The 15414-nt window shown below is 44.5% G+C and overlaps 1 long non-coding RNA gene across 1 annotated transcript; it reads right to left on the reverse strand.

The window, feature by feature from the left end:
• Nucleotides 1–8123: 8123 nt before the first annotated feature.
• LOC106968613 (uncharacterized) lies at nt 8124–15024 on the reverse strand. The gene is made up of 3 exons (XR_008293283.1): nt 12316–15024; nt 9869–10014; nt 8124–8746 (listed from the first exon to the last, which is right to left on the reverse strand). It is a non-coding gene; the product is annotated as an uncharacterized LOC106968613 (long non-coding RNA).
• Between the last annotated feature and the right edge of the window lie 390 nt (nt 15025–15414).

Raw genomic sequence — 15414 nt, forward strand, 5'->3', positions numbered from 1 at the left:
TGATGCAGTCACTTGGACCAGGAATGTTTTAAAGAGTTCTTTACAGGGTTCCTAGATAAAACATCCGTCGTTGTGTCTGGATGGTTAAGGCAGGTAACCTCTTCAATGTCCGTTTCAGCAAGGGCCCCAAAGGCCAAATGGTGAACAACAGGTTCCAAGTTACCTGCTGTCTCGATTGAGATAGCGACTGGACCAGACCGTCTACGCTGGACTGGTAAAGGGGGAGATCTAGGCCAGGTCCTCGGGCACCAGGTGACCACCGTCTTCTAACTTACGAGAGGTCAGGAGCTGGGCTGTGTCCTCTGCCCACTCAATCCCAGGGAAGGGATGAGGGTCCCCAGAGGGGCTCCGAAAGCCCCAAGGGCACTCGGGAGTTGGGGGTTATGACTGACGGCAGCCATGTGAAAGGGGGGAAGCCATGGCAGAACAGCCTGTCTGCAGGCAGAGCAAAGAGAATCACCTGGAAATGAGCTATATTTCCGCTGATGGCTGAGCAAAAGGAGATGTTTCCAGGGACCATATGTGGACCTCATGGTGGGCGTCATGGAAGGAATTCCTCTAAGAGCACCACTTAGAATCTGGACCACCCAGAGGTGGGGTCAGGGGGTCCACACTGCAGACTACACCCCTGTCCACCATGGGAAACGCTGCTCTGTCCCCTTCACCCTGCCCCGCAGGCGTCAGAAACTGCTACTAATTTCCAAGCCAGAATTAGGCCCAAACTTGGGAAGCGGGGACATTTTGAAATTAAATACATTTGGAGTTTCTTTTTCTTTTTTCTTTTTTTTTTTTTAAGAGAGCGAGAGCACTAGCAGAGGGGAGGGACAGAGAGGGAGACACAGAATCCGAAGCAGGCTCCAGGCTCTGAGCTGTCAGCACAGAGCCCGACGCGGGGCTCGAACTCACAGACCGTGAGATGGTGACCTGAGCCGAAGGAAGTCAGACGCCCAACCGACTGAGCCACCCAGGAGCCCCAGCTTTGGAGTTTCAACAGAATTCTTAATGAGACTTTAAATTTTCTGAAAGGACTTATTCAGGTGACAGACACAGAAACCAAAAAAGCTTTGGGACATAGTCATAATTTTATCCAAGAGAGAGGCAGAATGAGTCTACAGAGTAAGCTTAACAATTAAAATTTCTTTTATACTTACCTACTCAATCGAGATTTTTTTCACTAAACCACTGAAAATACTTGTAAAACCTTGGCAGTAACTAGAGAGCTGGGGATCCACACAGGTTGAGACCAGAGGGCCAGGGGCCAGATGGTGAGGATAGCTGAGCCCTGTCAAGGATCTTGGTGTTTGTCCTAAAAACAATGTAGAGCCCCTTCATTGTGGATTACGAGGTAGGATATTCAGTTGCACTGGGGCAAATGCGGTGGAAGCTGGAGTGGAAGCGGGAAACCAGTTAGGAAACTACAGGCATCCGGAATCCAGCCAGATGGTGGCAGTAACCCTGCTGGAAATCAGGAAGGCAAGGAGATATTAGATTTATTGGATGAGAAAATCTACAGGGCTTTTTGATGATTGGCTATGGGAGGGGAAGAAGGGGGGCGGGCAAGAGAGGGTCCCTGGGATTATGGACTGAGCACCTGCATGGGTGTGGTGCCTTTTCGGGAGGGAGAAGACCACAGGGGAGGAGGTCTGGAGGGAAGAATGATGAGCTTGGTTCCAAAGCGGTCAAGTTGAAGTGAAGTCCCTGGGAAGGGAGCAGGCAGGGAGCTGGAGACAGGGCCTGGGGCTCAGAAGAAAAGGGGCCACCGAGAGCGAGTGCAGCCTCCGGAGGGCCTGGCTGGCTGGGCCGTGTGGGAAGTGACATCAGCGGCCAAGGGAAAAGCACCAGGGAAAGTGAGGGGTGGGAGGGGAGAAAGGTCAACCCAGAATATCTCAGAAGAGGAGGCCAGAGAGCAACCAAGAAGAGGGAGAGAGAACAGTGCCATCAAAGTTTAGGGTCAATGGAATTATAATAGTGGGGGGAGGGGGGGCAGATGGTAGCCACACCCGCGACACGCACACCACACCACACAGACTTGCTGAATCACTGAGGTACACCTGAGACTAATGTAATTGTGTGTCCTCTATACCCCAGTTAAAAAAAAAAAAGTTGAGGGAGGAATAAACCACAAGTTCAATGTTGTTGGATGGCCAAGGCAAAGATGTGAAAATGGTCGTTGAGAGTTCTTATAGTTTTGACAGACGGACTGAGTATTCGGGGAAAAATGACACAACATCTGGTGTGTCCTTCAACGTAATCCTGGGCTGGGGTGGGAGGCAGCGGGTGGGGCTAGCTGGGCGCGAGCTGTTAATTGCGGGAGCTGGGCGCTGAGTGCGGGGAGGTTCACCTCGCCCTTCTCGCTACCTAGGTGTGTGTTTGAAACTTCCCACCACAAAGTTTTTATTTGCCCCGTATGGAGGTTCCTCAAAGAGTTAAAAAAAATAGAACCACCCTGTGACCCACCAGTTGCACTACTAGGTGTTTGCCCAAAGGATACAAAAATACAGATTCGAAGGGGCACATGCGTTCCAATGTTTTTATAGCAGCATTATCACCAACAGCCAAACTATGGAGAGAGCCCAAATGTCCATTGACTGGTGAATAGATAAAGAAGACGTGGGGTACACACACACACACACACACACACACACACACACACACACACACTGGAATATTACCCAACCATAAAAAAGAACGAAATCTTGCCATGTGCAATGACGTGGATGGAGCTAGAATGTATTATGGTAAGCGAAATAATCGCAGAAAGGCAAATACCCTATGATTTCACTCATCTGTGGAAATTGAGAAACAAAACAGATGGATATGGGGAAGGAAAAAGAGAGAAGGAAGCAAATCATAAGAGACTCTTAAAGACAGAGAACAAACTGAGGGTTGATGGAGGGAGGTGGGTGGGGGGTGGGCTAGATGGGGGATGGGCATTAAGGAGGACACTTGTTGGGATGAGCACTGGGTGTTACATGCAAGTGATGAATCACTAGTTCTGCCATACATGTTAACTAACTAGAATTTTATTTTATTTTATTTATTTTGAAAGAGAGAGCGTGTGCGCGCTCAAGTGGGGGAAGGGCAGAGAGACAGGGAGAGAGAGAATCCCAAGCAGGCTCTGCACTGCCCCTTAGCTAACCAAAATTTAAATGAAAACTTGGGGAAGAAAAAGGTTGTATTTTTTCCATAATAAAAAGTAGCCTTTGGGGGCACCTGGGTGGCTCAGTCGGTTGCGTCCGACTCTTGATTGCAGCTCAGGTCATGATCTCACGGTTTGTGAGTTCAAGCCCTGAGTCGTGCTCCGTAGCTGGTAGCATCCTCTTGACCCAGAGGAGAGCCGGGCACCTAGCAGGTGATAAAAAAACATCCTTAAGCCAATGAATGAGTGAAACCCACCGGAGAACATTTTAGTTTCAGCTTTAGTGACAAGCTTTTCTTTTTTCCTTTTTTTTTGGAGGGAGGGATGGCGCTTCTGAGGGCTGATCTGTTACTTTGCCCACAAGGTCAGTGTCTCCTGAATCGTGTGCCGCATTGCTGTCCTCTCCTTCTGTCTTCCTTTTCCCAATGCAGTTAGCTTTTATTGCCGCCACCAAGAACAGTTCCCAGACTTAGCACTTCACATCTTGTGCCTTTGAAAAATCCCCCTCAAATACGAACATAAAAATCCTACTCTAAATGCAAAAGATAAGTTCACCAAAGCGTTGCTCTAAAGAAAATGTCCACTTCAAATCCTCTTTTTTTCACTTCACTTGCAATTTAAAATTAGAAACAGGTCTTGGGGCGCCTGGGTGGCTCAGTCAGTTAAGTGTCCGACTTCCTCTCAGGTCATGATCTCATGGTTTGTGAGTTCGGGCCCCGCGTCAGGCTCCGTGCAGACAGCTCAGAGCCTGGAGCCTGCTTCGGATTCTGTGTCTCTGTCTCTCTCTGCCCCTGCCCTGCTTGTGCTCTGTCTCTCTGTCTCTCTGTCTCTCTGTCTCTCTCTCTCTCTCAAAAATAAATAAACATTAAAAAAAATTTATAAAAAAAATAAAATTAGAAATGAGTCTTGACCCCCACCTCCCCCATCAAAAGCTGGTCCCTGGAAGAATAAAAGCATACCGAATGATTCCAACAAACTTTTTGAAAACCACATTACCTTAAGATAATTTAATTTAATTTAATTATTTAAGGTAATTTCCCTTTTGAAATACTAACGTTCGAAATGCTAACCCTAGCGAAAAATAGTAATACCTTACATTTGATTGTGTATTATATGCATAAGCATATGCCACCCGGCCCCCAGCATTGTTTGAGATGGCAGGCGGTGAGGGCCACCGAGGCAGGAACCGTGGTTAAGGCCAGTGTCTTGGGCTCATAGACTAAGCTCCACTCTCTCTAGCTGTGTGATCCTGAGCCAGTCACTTCTGGGCTTCAATTTCCTCCCCTGTAGAAGGAGGTATTAATGCCTCCCTCACAGGGTTGTGAGGGTTAATGAAAAGCCCTTGGAACACCTGAAATGTGTGAGTTAGCTAATATTGCCTATGTATTGTCTTTCTTTTTACAGATTAGGAAACTAAGACCCAGAAAAGTTCACAAATGTGCTTAAGGTTGCACAGCCAGTAGGCATCTGAGTTTTGACTCATCCCCAGAATTTCTCACTCCAAACTGAGTGCTCCTTCCATCGAACTACAATTATCTCCCATTTTAACAATGAGAACGTTCGGCTGCGCTTAGACAAGGTCAGAAATAAGAATCCTCAAATTATAGCATGCAATCGGGAACCGACAGCAAGAATACCATTTTCACGTTCTCACGACGTCCCCATTCTAGACAGATCAATCACCAAAGCACAGAGATTTAACTACTGTTTTACCAGCAACAAAGTACTGTGATCCTTTAAGTTATAGCTAAGTAATTCCCTTCGGGATTGTTTTTTTTTATTTTTGTTTTTGTTTTTGTTTTTGTTTTTGTTTTTTCTCATCACTCCTTCTTACTGGCCTCTGTGACCGGATGCAACTGTATGGCGTGTTACAAAAATACAGCCGATCTCGTTATTCACCATAAAGTGAATGTCCTGTAAAGTCACTGCGAACAGAGTTACTGAATTCGCAGGGGAAAAAACAGGGTTAGGTACCTGTGAGCCTCCGGCGACAACATTTTTGTCAAGCAGTCAAATCATAACCTTGTTTTATGTGTGTTTCTGTTTAAAGACACCTTATTTAATATACATTGTTGATTCGTTAACATTGAACTTAGGGGCGACATCACTGTAACTCATGCCTGAGCAAAGCGTATCTAACACGTATTTCTCTCGTAAAGTACTTCACGGCCTTCTTGTGCTCAGGACGTTGCCAGGACCCCAGCACTACACTCGGGGGCCACCTTAAAGAGCAAATCACCCACGAAAAACAGAGCAATGCCAAAAAGCATGGCATTAAAGTGACCACGAGAGGGACATTTATAATATTCAAGCTAATGGAAGCAGGCAGAATGCCACCGTGTTCTACCTCGGTTGGGAATGTGCGCATCGGGCAACTCAAAATTTTCACCACGCTGTGTGTCTGGCTGTGAATGACCCAGGGACTTATTTGAGGATAACAAATCAATTTTAGCAAGGAGATGAGTTCACAAATGGAGTCTGCAAATAACTGTCAGGAAGAGCCGTACGTACTCGGAACAGAGAGAGGCCATGTGGAAGGGGGCCGTGAGCTTCTAGACTGGCTCGCCTGTTAAGGAGGTGTGTGGACAAGTCCCCAAGTCAATCTCCAACTGGATCCAGAAGTCCTCACGGCACTAACATTCATTGATGCATTTAATGACTGTCACATAAGCATGCAATAGACGACTTGATGTAGATCATGAGACTATATGGATCATGGGACCTTTGTGACTCTGGGCAAACAGCTAACCTCTCTGAACATAGATTCCTTCTTTACAAAACGATAACATTTGGCTCAAAGAGTTGCTGGGGTGGACAATGACATGGGATAATAAATGAAATCATAATATATGCGAAGTGCCTAGAACATGGTGAGGACTAAAACGGTCATTCTTTCCTGAGAATGTAGAAAGCCTGCTTATTAATATAAACTTGTTCGGGGCACCTGGGAAGCCCCAGATCGGTTGGGCATCCGACTTCGGCTCAGGTCGTGATCTCACTGTTTGCAGGTTCGAGCCCTGCATCAGGCTCTGTGCTGAAAACTCAGAGCCTGGACCCCTGGAGCTTGCTTGGGAATCTGTGTCTCCCTCTCTCTCTGCCCCTCGCCCACTCGCGCTCTGTCTCTGTCTCTCTCAAAAATAAATAAACATTTAAAAAAAATTTTTTAATAAATAATACAAACTTGTTGAACTGCATGCTGGGAAAAGGGGCTACTTAATAACTTCATAAGATCCAAGAATAACCAATGACGAATATGTTTGATCAAATACCTAGTGGTTTCTAAACTGGTAATAAAATATGTCAAGATTGTTCCTGAGTTATTGCCAATTAGTAGATTAAATGTGGCCAGCTCAGCCACATCAGGTTATCAAAAGTCCCTGGCTTTCTCATGCACTGATTCATTCATCTGTTTATTCCACAAAGATTTACAGACTACTTACTATGTGCCAGGCACTGCTCCAGGCCCTGGAGATAAAGCAGAGAACGAAATAGTTAAGTCCCTGCTCTCCAAGAGCTTATGGTCAAGCCTAACGAGGGGCAGACAATAAACCGAGATCTAATGCAGTGTTTGGTGACAATCAGGGCTAAGAAGAACAATAAAGTGGCTCAAGGGGACAAGAGCAACGTGAGGAGGGCCCCCTTAGATGGCAGGGTCAGAGGAAGCCTCTCTAAGGAGGTGCGTTTGAGCAGCACTAGGTTGGTGGGAAGGAGACACCCGAGAGAAAACACAGGCAGGGCAAGGGCACTCCAAGCCTTGAAATACGAATGAGTCTGGGGCACCTGGGTGGCTTAGTCAGTTGAGCATCGGACTCTTGATTTTGGCTCAGGTCATGGTGTCTGGGTTCGAGCCCCGCTTTTGGATCTGTGCCGACACATCTGAGCCTGCTTGGGATTCTCTCTCTCCTCTCTCTCTGCCCTTCCCCCGCTCTCTCTCTCACACAAAATAAATAAATAATAAAAAAAAAGAATGAGTCAGTGCATCAGATAAACAACATGGAGGCCGGGGCCCCAGAGTGTAGGGTCAAGAGGGGAGAGCAGTACATGAGGTCAGAGTGGTAGGACAGACCAGCTCATGGAGGCCAAGGAGGTCACGCTAAGGACTGTGGACTCCTTTCTAGATACTGTGGTGAGCCAGCCAGTCATGGTTGGGAGCAGGGAAATGACTTTTCTGATGTGTTTGGAAAGAGTAACTCTGGGTGTGTCATGAGGCAAAGACCATGTGAGGGTCAAGAGTGGAAAGCAGAAAGACCAAGCAGGGGCTGCCCCGTCACGTAGGCAGGAGGTGGTGGTGGCCTGAAGGAGGGTGGTCGGCTCCTGAGTAACAGGATGTAACTGGTGCCAGATTAACTATGTTCATGGAAGTCACGGTGCGGGAATTCTTTACTAACAGCTGGCGCGATGATTAGGCGCTCTGTACCCGAGTTGGACTCTAACTAGCCTTAAACAAATCTGAGGGGAGAAAAAAAGCAAAAGTTCTCAAAACCACCCCTTTTTCTTCTTTCAGATCTCTGTGACCTTACCCTGCAAGACCTTTGAAAAGGAAAGAATATACTGGAGATTTCCTTCGTGGAATTTTTTTAAGTCGGGTAAACATACATTGAATGAATTTGAATTGCTTTTTAAATCCAATTATGAAATATTTAAAGCCACTGAAAAGCATAAAATACAACAAGCCTGGCTGGCTCAGTCAGTTAAGCGTCTGACTTCGGTTCAGGTCATGATCTCGTGGTTTGTGAGACAGAGCTGACAGCTCAGAGCCTGGAGCCTGCTTCATATTCTGTGTTTCCCCCTCCCTCTACCCCTCCCGCCCCCCACCATGCTCTGTCTCTCTTGGTCTCTCAAAAATGAATAAATGCTAAAAAAAAAATTAAAGTAGGGGGCGCCTGGGTGGCTCAGTCGGTTAAGTGGCCGACTTCGGCTCAGGTCATGATCTCGCGGTCCGTGAGTTCGAGCCCCGTGTCGGGCTCTGTGCTGACAGCTCCCCCGTTCATGCTCTCTCTGTCTCAAAAATAAATAAACGTTAAAAAAAAATTTTTTTTAATTAAAGTAGAATAGAATCTTCCTGGTTGCCTGTCCTCAGTCACATACCTCTCCCTCCCCACAAGAGGAAATATTTTCCTGAATTTGGTATTATTATTTCTAGGTGGACCTTTATGTTTTTACTACTTTATATGCATTGCTACATGCATAGTGTTGTTTTGTATAATTTTAAGCTTTATATAAACACTTTACATATTTTTGCGCAATTTACATTTTGTTTCAAATTATGTAAAAAATATTAAAATTATTGTAAAAGTCATGCACATTGATGTTAATCTAGTTCACTTGCACTGATGATATATATGTTATTGCTGACTTCGCCACAATTAATTTACCCATTCTCCCATTCCAGACACTTCCATTGCTTACATTTACATTGTTCTTGGCATACTGCTATGATTATTCTCGCTTTTACATGTGAGAATTCACACTTTTACATGCCCCTCTTATATGCAAGTCAAAGCTAAATCTATTTTACTTACTATTCAAAGCGTGGTCCCAACATTAGCAGTATCAGCACTGGCTGGAGCTTGCTAGAAATGCAGAATCTTGAGCCCCACAACAGACCTATTGAATTAAATCTGCATTTTAACAATACTCCCAGGAAATTTATGTGCACAAAGTACCAGTCTAGCAGAAGCAGTCCTTCTCAAATTATTGATGATGAACCAGTTCTGTTTTGGTTTTTACATTTTCAATCTGTTACACATGGACATTTTGTAAAATATCAACATTTCAGGGGCGCCTGGTGGCTCAATCGCTTAAGCGGCTCAGGTCATGATCTTCGGGTTCGTGGGTTCGAGCCCCGCGTCGGGCTCTGTGCTGACAGCTTGGAGCCTGGAGCCTGCTTCGGATTCTGTCTCTCCCTCTCTCTGCTCCTCCCCTGCTTGTGCTCTCTCTCTCTCTCTCTCTTTCTCTCAAAAATAAATAAACATAAAAAAATTTTTTTTAATCAAAATTTGATATCACTGCTCAGGAAGGAAAGGGCTTATCCAAGTTCAGGTGGTCTGGGAAGTTCCCTGGAACGTGGTGTTGAGCTTGCCATGGAGACTGGGACATGACCAAAATGGAACACCACGTCAGGGAGTCTGCCTGTGGGAAGACAGCGGAGCGGGGAACCCTTTCCAGCCATTCACTGCAAAAGTAGTTTTCAGAGAGCCCATGACTGACGAAAACATTTCAGGTAATTGGAGGATATGTGCGACAAAGTCCACATGAAATAGGGAAGTTGCCAAAGAAGACTTTGCCTCGTTTGATTATATACCAACAATGGATGTAAGGAGCAATCTGAAAGATTTGAATAGAAAAAGGAATCAACTTATGGGGCGCCTGGGTGGCTCAGTCGGTTAAGCGTCCCACTTCAGCTCAGGTCATGATCTCACGGTTCCCAAGTTCGAACCCCACATAAGGCTCTGTGCTGACAGCTCGGAGCCTGGAGCCTGCTTCGGATTCTGTGTGTCCCTCTCTCTCTGCCTCTCCCCCACTCGCTCATGCTCTGTGTCTCTTTCTGTCAAAAATAAATAAACATTTTAAAAATCTTTAAAGAAATAACACACAAAAAAAAGAAAAAAGTAATCAACTTAAAGACTGCCAAGCTAAAATTGAACTACTTGGGAGCCCTGATCCACAAAAACAATATATTATTGAAGATCCCTATTATAGGAATGACTCCAACTCGAGGATGTGTACCTGGCGGTGTATCCATTCACTGTCGAAGACCAACACTGACTACACCAAAGTGAGGTTCAACATTTCTCAGTAGCGGTGTTAAAGGGAAGTAATGTCCCATAGCTCAAGGCCACATATGCTTCTCCAGTTGACTTAGTGTTTCTTACCTTAAAAAAAAAAAAAAAAAAAAGTTGTAGATGGAAATCAGTTGTGTTTGACAGAAAAATAAATTAAAATCTTCGATTCAGACAGTTTATGGAGCACATTAAGTGTTCTCAGACCAGTTGAACCTCCCACTTCGCCCCAGTTACAAAGATAGGGGGCCAAACAAAATGGTAGACCCGCAAAGTGGAACATAAATGAAGTAAACAGCTTATCGTCAAGGCCAGATCAACCTCGGAACTCACGGTCACAAATGATCTCCTCTACTTCTTCAGGAAGTTTATGTAGATAATTTGATAAAGAAAAAATGCGTTCTATTCACTTTTCATCTTTCTATCTCAGGGCCTTTTATTGAATAAGAATGGCCCCATGCACGGGAGCCTCCAGCTTCAGCTCAGGTCATGATCTCACAGTTCGTGGGTTCGAGCCCCGCGTCGGGCTCTGTGCTGACAGCTCAAAGCCTGGAGCCTGCTTTGGATTCTGTGTCTCCCTCTCTCTCTCTGTCCCTCCCCTGCTCACGCTCTGTCTCTCTCTTTCTCAAAAGTAAATCATTGTTAAAAAATAAATAAATAAAAATAAAAGGACAGGAAAGAGAGAAAGATTTATGGGGTTAATCGTTAGCACCTTTAATACTTCTTAGATTTTGTATGCGTAGTTTATCTCATAAGGAAATCGACTTATTTGTTCCCATTTAAACCACTGTACCTGTGAAATTTTAATATACCCAGAAAGAAGGGCACCACATGCTGGCTTATCTTATGGTCAGTTTGAGGAATGTGTCTGTTTTCATAGGCACACACACACCAAATGTAAATGTATATTGGCTTAGGTGGGACAAAAACCATTGTAAAGGTTGAGAAAGGAATTATATTAGGTTGAAGTGCTTGAATATTAACATGTTAGGTTAATAACCTTTCATCAGTGTTTAATAAATGTATAGGAAAATATGGGTGATTTCTGTGTGCTTTAAAGTAACTAATCTCTTGGGGCGCCTGGGTGGAGCAGTCGGTTAAGCGTCCGACTTCAGCCAGGTCACGATCTCGCGGTCCAGGAGTTCGAGCCCCGCGTCGGGCTCTGGGCTGATGGCTCAGAGCCTGGAGCCTGTTTCCGATTCTGTGTCTCCCTCTCTCTCTGCCCCTCCCCCGTTCATGCTCTGTCTCTCTCTGTCCCAAAAATAAATAAACGTTGAAAAAAAAATTTTTAAAAATAAAGTAACTAATCTCCCAATTCATATGGAGATATAGCAGGAAAGACTGTTTGCAAAATAAAGTGGGGAGCTATAATAACACAACTGAAATTAAAAAAAAAAAAACGGGGTGGGGAGGACACTGGAGGGAAAGAGAATGCCAGAAGGAGCAGAGGCTGACGTCTCGGGCCTGGGACAGTTGGACTTCCTGGCATGCGCTGACGAGAGGGAGCACAGGAAGGAATTTTGGCCTCACTTCGCAAATACAAAACCTAAGGCTATCCAAGATGCAGTTTTAAACGTGCAGTGAAGAAACTAATGGTTTCTTGTACAAAGCGTTAGTTAAGGATCTTGAAGAAGACGGCATCAGTGTTTTCCCTATACTTAAATAATCGTCCTCCCTAGTGGCTTTAAGAAGCAATTGAATCCCCACTAAAAGTACAAGACTTCTTTGAAGAAATGGTTGATTACAGGTCTGGGGCAGGAAATGTGCACAGAAGCGTACTGAACATACAAAGAATGTCTATATCTAATTGTAACGCATTAAACACATACATACAGAAAATCATATCCAAATAGATCTATGAAAAGGGGAGGAGGAGCTCCAGCAAACAAACCTAGATGGATTGGCAAAGTATGGAAACCACCAGTTGACATCCCCAATGTAATCATCAGTTCAAGGCAAAATCATCCAAAAAAAAAAAAAGGCAACACCGTTAGGTGAACGGATTTGGGGGAGATTTGCGTAGACTTTTAAACGCAAAAAGGGAAGCCTATCTTTACGATGGAGAGTTCCTGGTCTCCACGTTAACCGAGGGACCAAAGTTAGCATCGCTGTAGTGGGACCACTGACATAGGAGCCCCGGATGGGTTACAATCTGAAATACACATCATCTAGAAATATTCTTACTAAAAATGTTTAACTTGGATTTAATCAAGCTATTAGACCACGCGTGTCAATGGGAATATAAATTTTCTGTATAAATGTTCTATCTAAAGCAAAAACGAAACCAAAAAGCCCACAGGTGAAATTTATTTAAATACTTAATTTAGCCCATATCTATGTAGGAAATATTAGTATTTCAACATGTAATCAATATAAAAAGTGTTCATATTTTACCTTCTTTTTTTGTAGTGAGTCTTCAAAATCCAGTGTGCACATTTCGGGGTGCCTGGGTGGCTCAGTGGGTTAAGCATCCGACTTCAGCTCAGGTCACGATCTCACAGTCTGTGAGTTCGAGCCCCGCGTCGGGCTCTGTGCTGACAGCTCAGAGCCTGGAGCCTGCTTCAGATTCTGCGTCTCCCTCTCTCCCTGCCCCTCCCCTGTTCATGCTCTGTCTCTCTCTGTCTCAAAAATAAATAAAAAGACATTTAAAAAAATTTTTTAAAGCACATTTCAATTCAGATGATGAGTTTTCATTGGAAATGCTTGATCTGTATTTAGATTTCATAAAATTTACCACTGAAAAAGGAAGCGTTGCATACCTAAGTTTTTCCAAGCGCACTTAACATTTTTCCAACAATGAAATGGAGCATGAGTTTTAGATTCAAATTATTTCAACTTAAATTAAAATTCAGTTTCTCACTTGCATTAGCATAAGTTGCGCAATGCCTACCATACTGGAGAGCTCAGTCCTGGACTTAACTTCCAGTCTACAGAAAATAAAGGTGATAGTAAGTAGACAAGTTAATGATACCATGAGAACAATCCAGAATGTGGGACGCTCTGCAAAACAACTGGCTTAGTTGCCAAACATTCAGTGTTATCAGAAAAAATAAGATGGGGAGACCGTCCCTGACAAAGACTAATGAGATGTAACAGTCAAATGCAGTACCGGATCCTTGTTTGAAACCAAAAACCAAAAGCGTGGGCAATTGGAAAAACTTCTCTGAACAACCAGGGAACTTTGAATATGCACTACATGCTGGATGAATCACGGAATTACTGCTCATTTTCCTTAGGTGCGATAACGGCATTATGATGACGTAGGAGATTGATTTATCTCGAGGAAGGATAATAATTCTACTGGGAGAATCATTCTAGAAATGCAACTGGATCAAAATCTCAATCAAAGTTGATAGGAGAGGGGCGCCTGGGTGGCTCAGTCGGTTAAGCGGCCGACTTCGGCTCAGGTCATGATCTCGCGGTCCGTGCGTTTGAGCCCCGCGTCGGGGTCTGTGCTGACAGCTCAGAGCCTGGAGCCTGTTTCGGATTCTGTGTCTCCCTCTCTCTGACCCTCCCCTATTCATGCTCTGTCTCTCCCTGTCTCAAAAATAAATAAAACATTAAAAAAAATTTTTTTTAATAAAAAATGTTGACAGGAGAAAAACATATCCGGGGGCATGGTGACCCCAAAATGTTTATCTTCTACGCAGCCTTTTCCCAGGAAGCGCCTAGAGGATGCCATCCTCCAAAATGAGCGAGGAAGCCAAGAAAGAGGAAGATGAGGAATGACGAAGCAGGTGACCCAGCACAGGCGAGAGGTGGTGAGAGTCTCCAGAAGGATGGCTGGGAATCCGTCCTAGAAAGCAGCCATTCTGGACTGGACCACAGAGAGAAAATCTCCAGGAGAGAGGTCTTCAGAGAAAAACCTGGCAGGCAGGTTATACAATGTGTTTGACTCTACTGTGGGAATTTGATAACTCTACTGGAGAATTTTGAGAGAAATGTTAGTGATAGGTGCATTCAGTAGTATATTGGCAAACCACCTCTCTGAAGAGAAAAAAGAAAGAAAAAGCCCTGATTTGTAGCATTTGCTGATTTCAATGGCAGAAATACTCCCACTATTGCCTTTTTTTTTTTTTTAAGAGAGAGAGAGAGAGCAGTGGAGGGGCAGAGAGAGAGAGGGAGAGAGAGAATCCCAAGCAGGCTCTGCTGTGAGCACAGAGCCTGACTAGGGGCTCGATCTCACAACCCTGGAGTCAGGACCTGAGCCGAAATCAAGAGGGGACTCAATTGACTGAGGCACCCAGATGCTCTCAAAATAGCCAAATTAAGCTACCAGCATGAAGTCACTGAACAGATTTGGCAAGAGGTGCCCATGATTGGGTCTCAAGAGTCATCAAAAAATGCACGTATACTATCGATTGGTCCCAAGAAGCAAATGAGAATTATATGGTATAATTCAGATAATTTCTTATGCAAAAAAAAAAAAAAAAAAAAGAGCCAGTAAGACCTAGCTCCAACAAAATTAAGCAAACGCACAAATACAGCAATTACTAAATCCCTCCCCCCTGCCCAATAAAAGGTTCTACAAGAAAAGAAATGGAATCCTATGACTCCGCGTGGCTTAGCTACAAACATTTACATTGTCGTGGCAATGTCCACACGGAGTGCGGGTTTAACACTGCAAAATGTGATGCCCCATGTTGAGAGGAGGGGGGGAAGGGGTAGAAAACAGAGCTAAATTGTCACTATCAGTAGACAATGCCTAAAAGTGAAAAATCAAGAAATAAAAGAATAAGTCCTTTATTTAGAAATATGAAGAGAAGGGGCGCCTGGGTGGCTCAGTCAGTTGAGCGTCCGACTTCAGCTCAGGTCATGATCTCGCGGTCCGTGAGTTCAAACCCTGTGTCGGGCTCTGTGCTGACAGCTGGGAGCCTGGAGCCCGCTTCGGATTCTGTGTCTCCCTCTCTCTCTGCCCCTCCCCTGCTCACACTCTGTCTCTCTGTCTCTCTCTCAAAAATAAACATTAAAAAAATTTTTTTAATTCAAAAAGAAATATGAAGGTAAACTATCAGAATAACGAGCCAAAAGAGATAAAGGCCACTGTCTGTGGGGTGCAGAACAGACACCCCGAGTAAATTAGGGCGGAAAACAGCTGCTTTCCTTTCTGACTCCATTAAGACCTATTGAAATGATGAAAAGAATATAAAAATAAATCGGCATTTCTGCTGGAAAGACAGGAGAATGTGCCAGTAGAGGACCAGGACAGCAGGCATTTCCAGATGATACAGAGGCGCTGGGATTGGATTGATTACTAAACCCAGTATACCTGATTTAAAAACAGCCCCACACTCAAAAAAATAAAATAATAAAATATAAAATAAAACAAAGCAAAATAAAATAAAATAAACCCCACACCCCCACAGAAGCCTAAGAGGAAACCTCAAACCTTCGCTAGCACAGCCCTGCTAACCCCCTACAACGATATTCCCATTTCCTCCCCACCAGCCTGCAGATAACCGCAGCTGCCCAGGATGGGGTTCCTGATCCCGG

Source organism: Acinonyx jubatus, chromosome E4 (genome assembly GCF_027475565.1).
Source record: "Acinonyx jubatus isolate Ajub_Pintada_27869175 chromosome E4, VMU_Ajub_asm_v1.0, whole genome shotgun sequence".
Lineage (NCBI taxonomy): Eukaryota > Metazoa > Chordata > Mammalia > Carnivora > Felidae > Acinonyx > Acinonyx jubatus.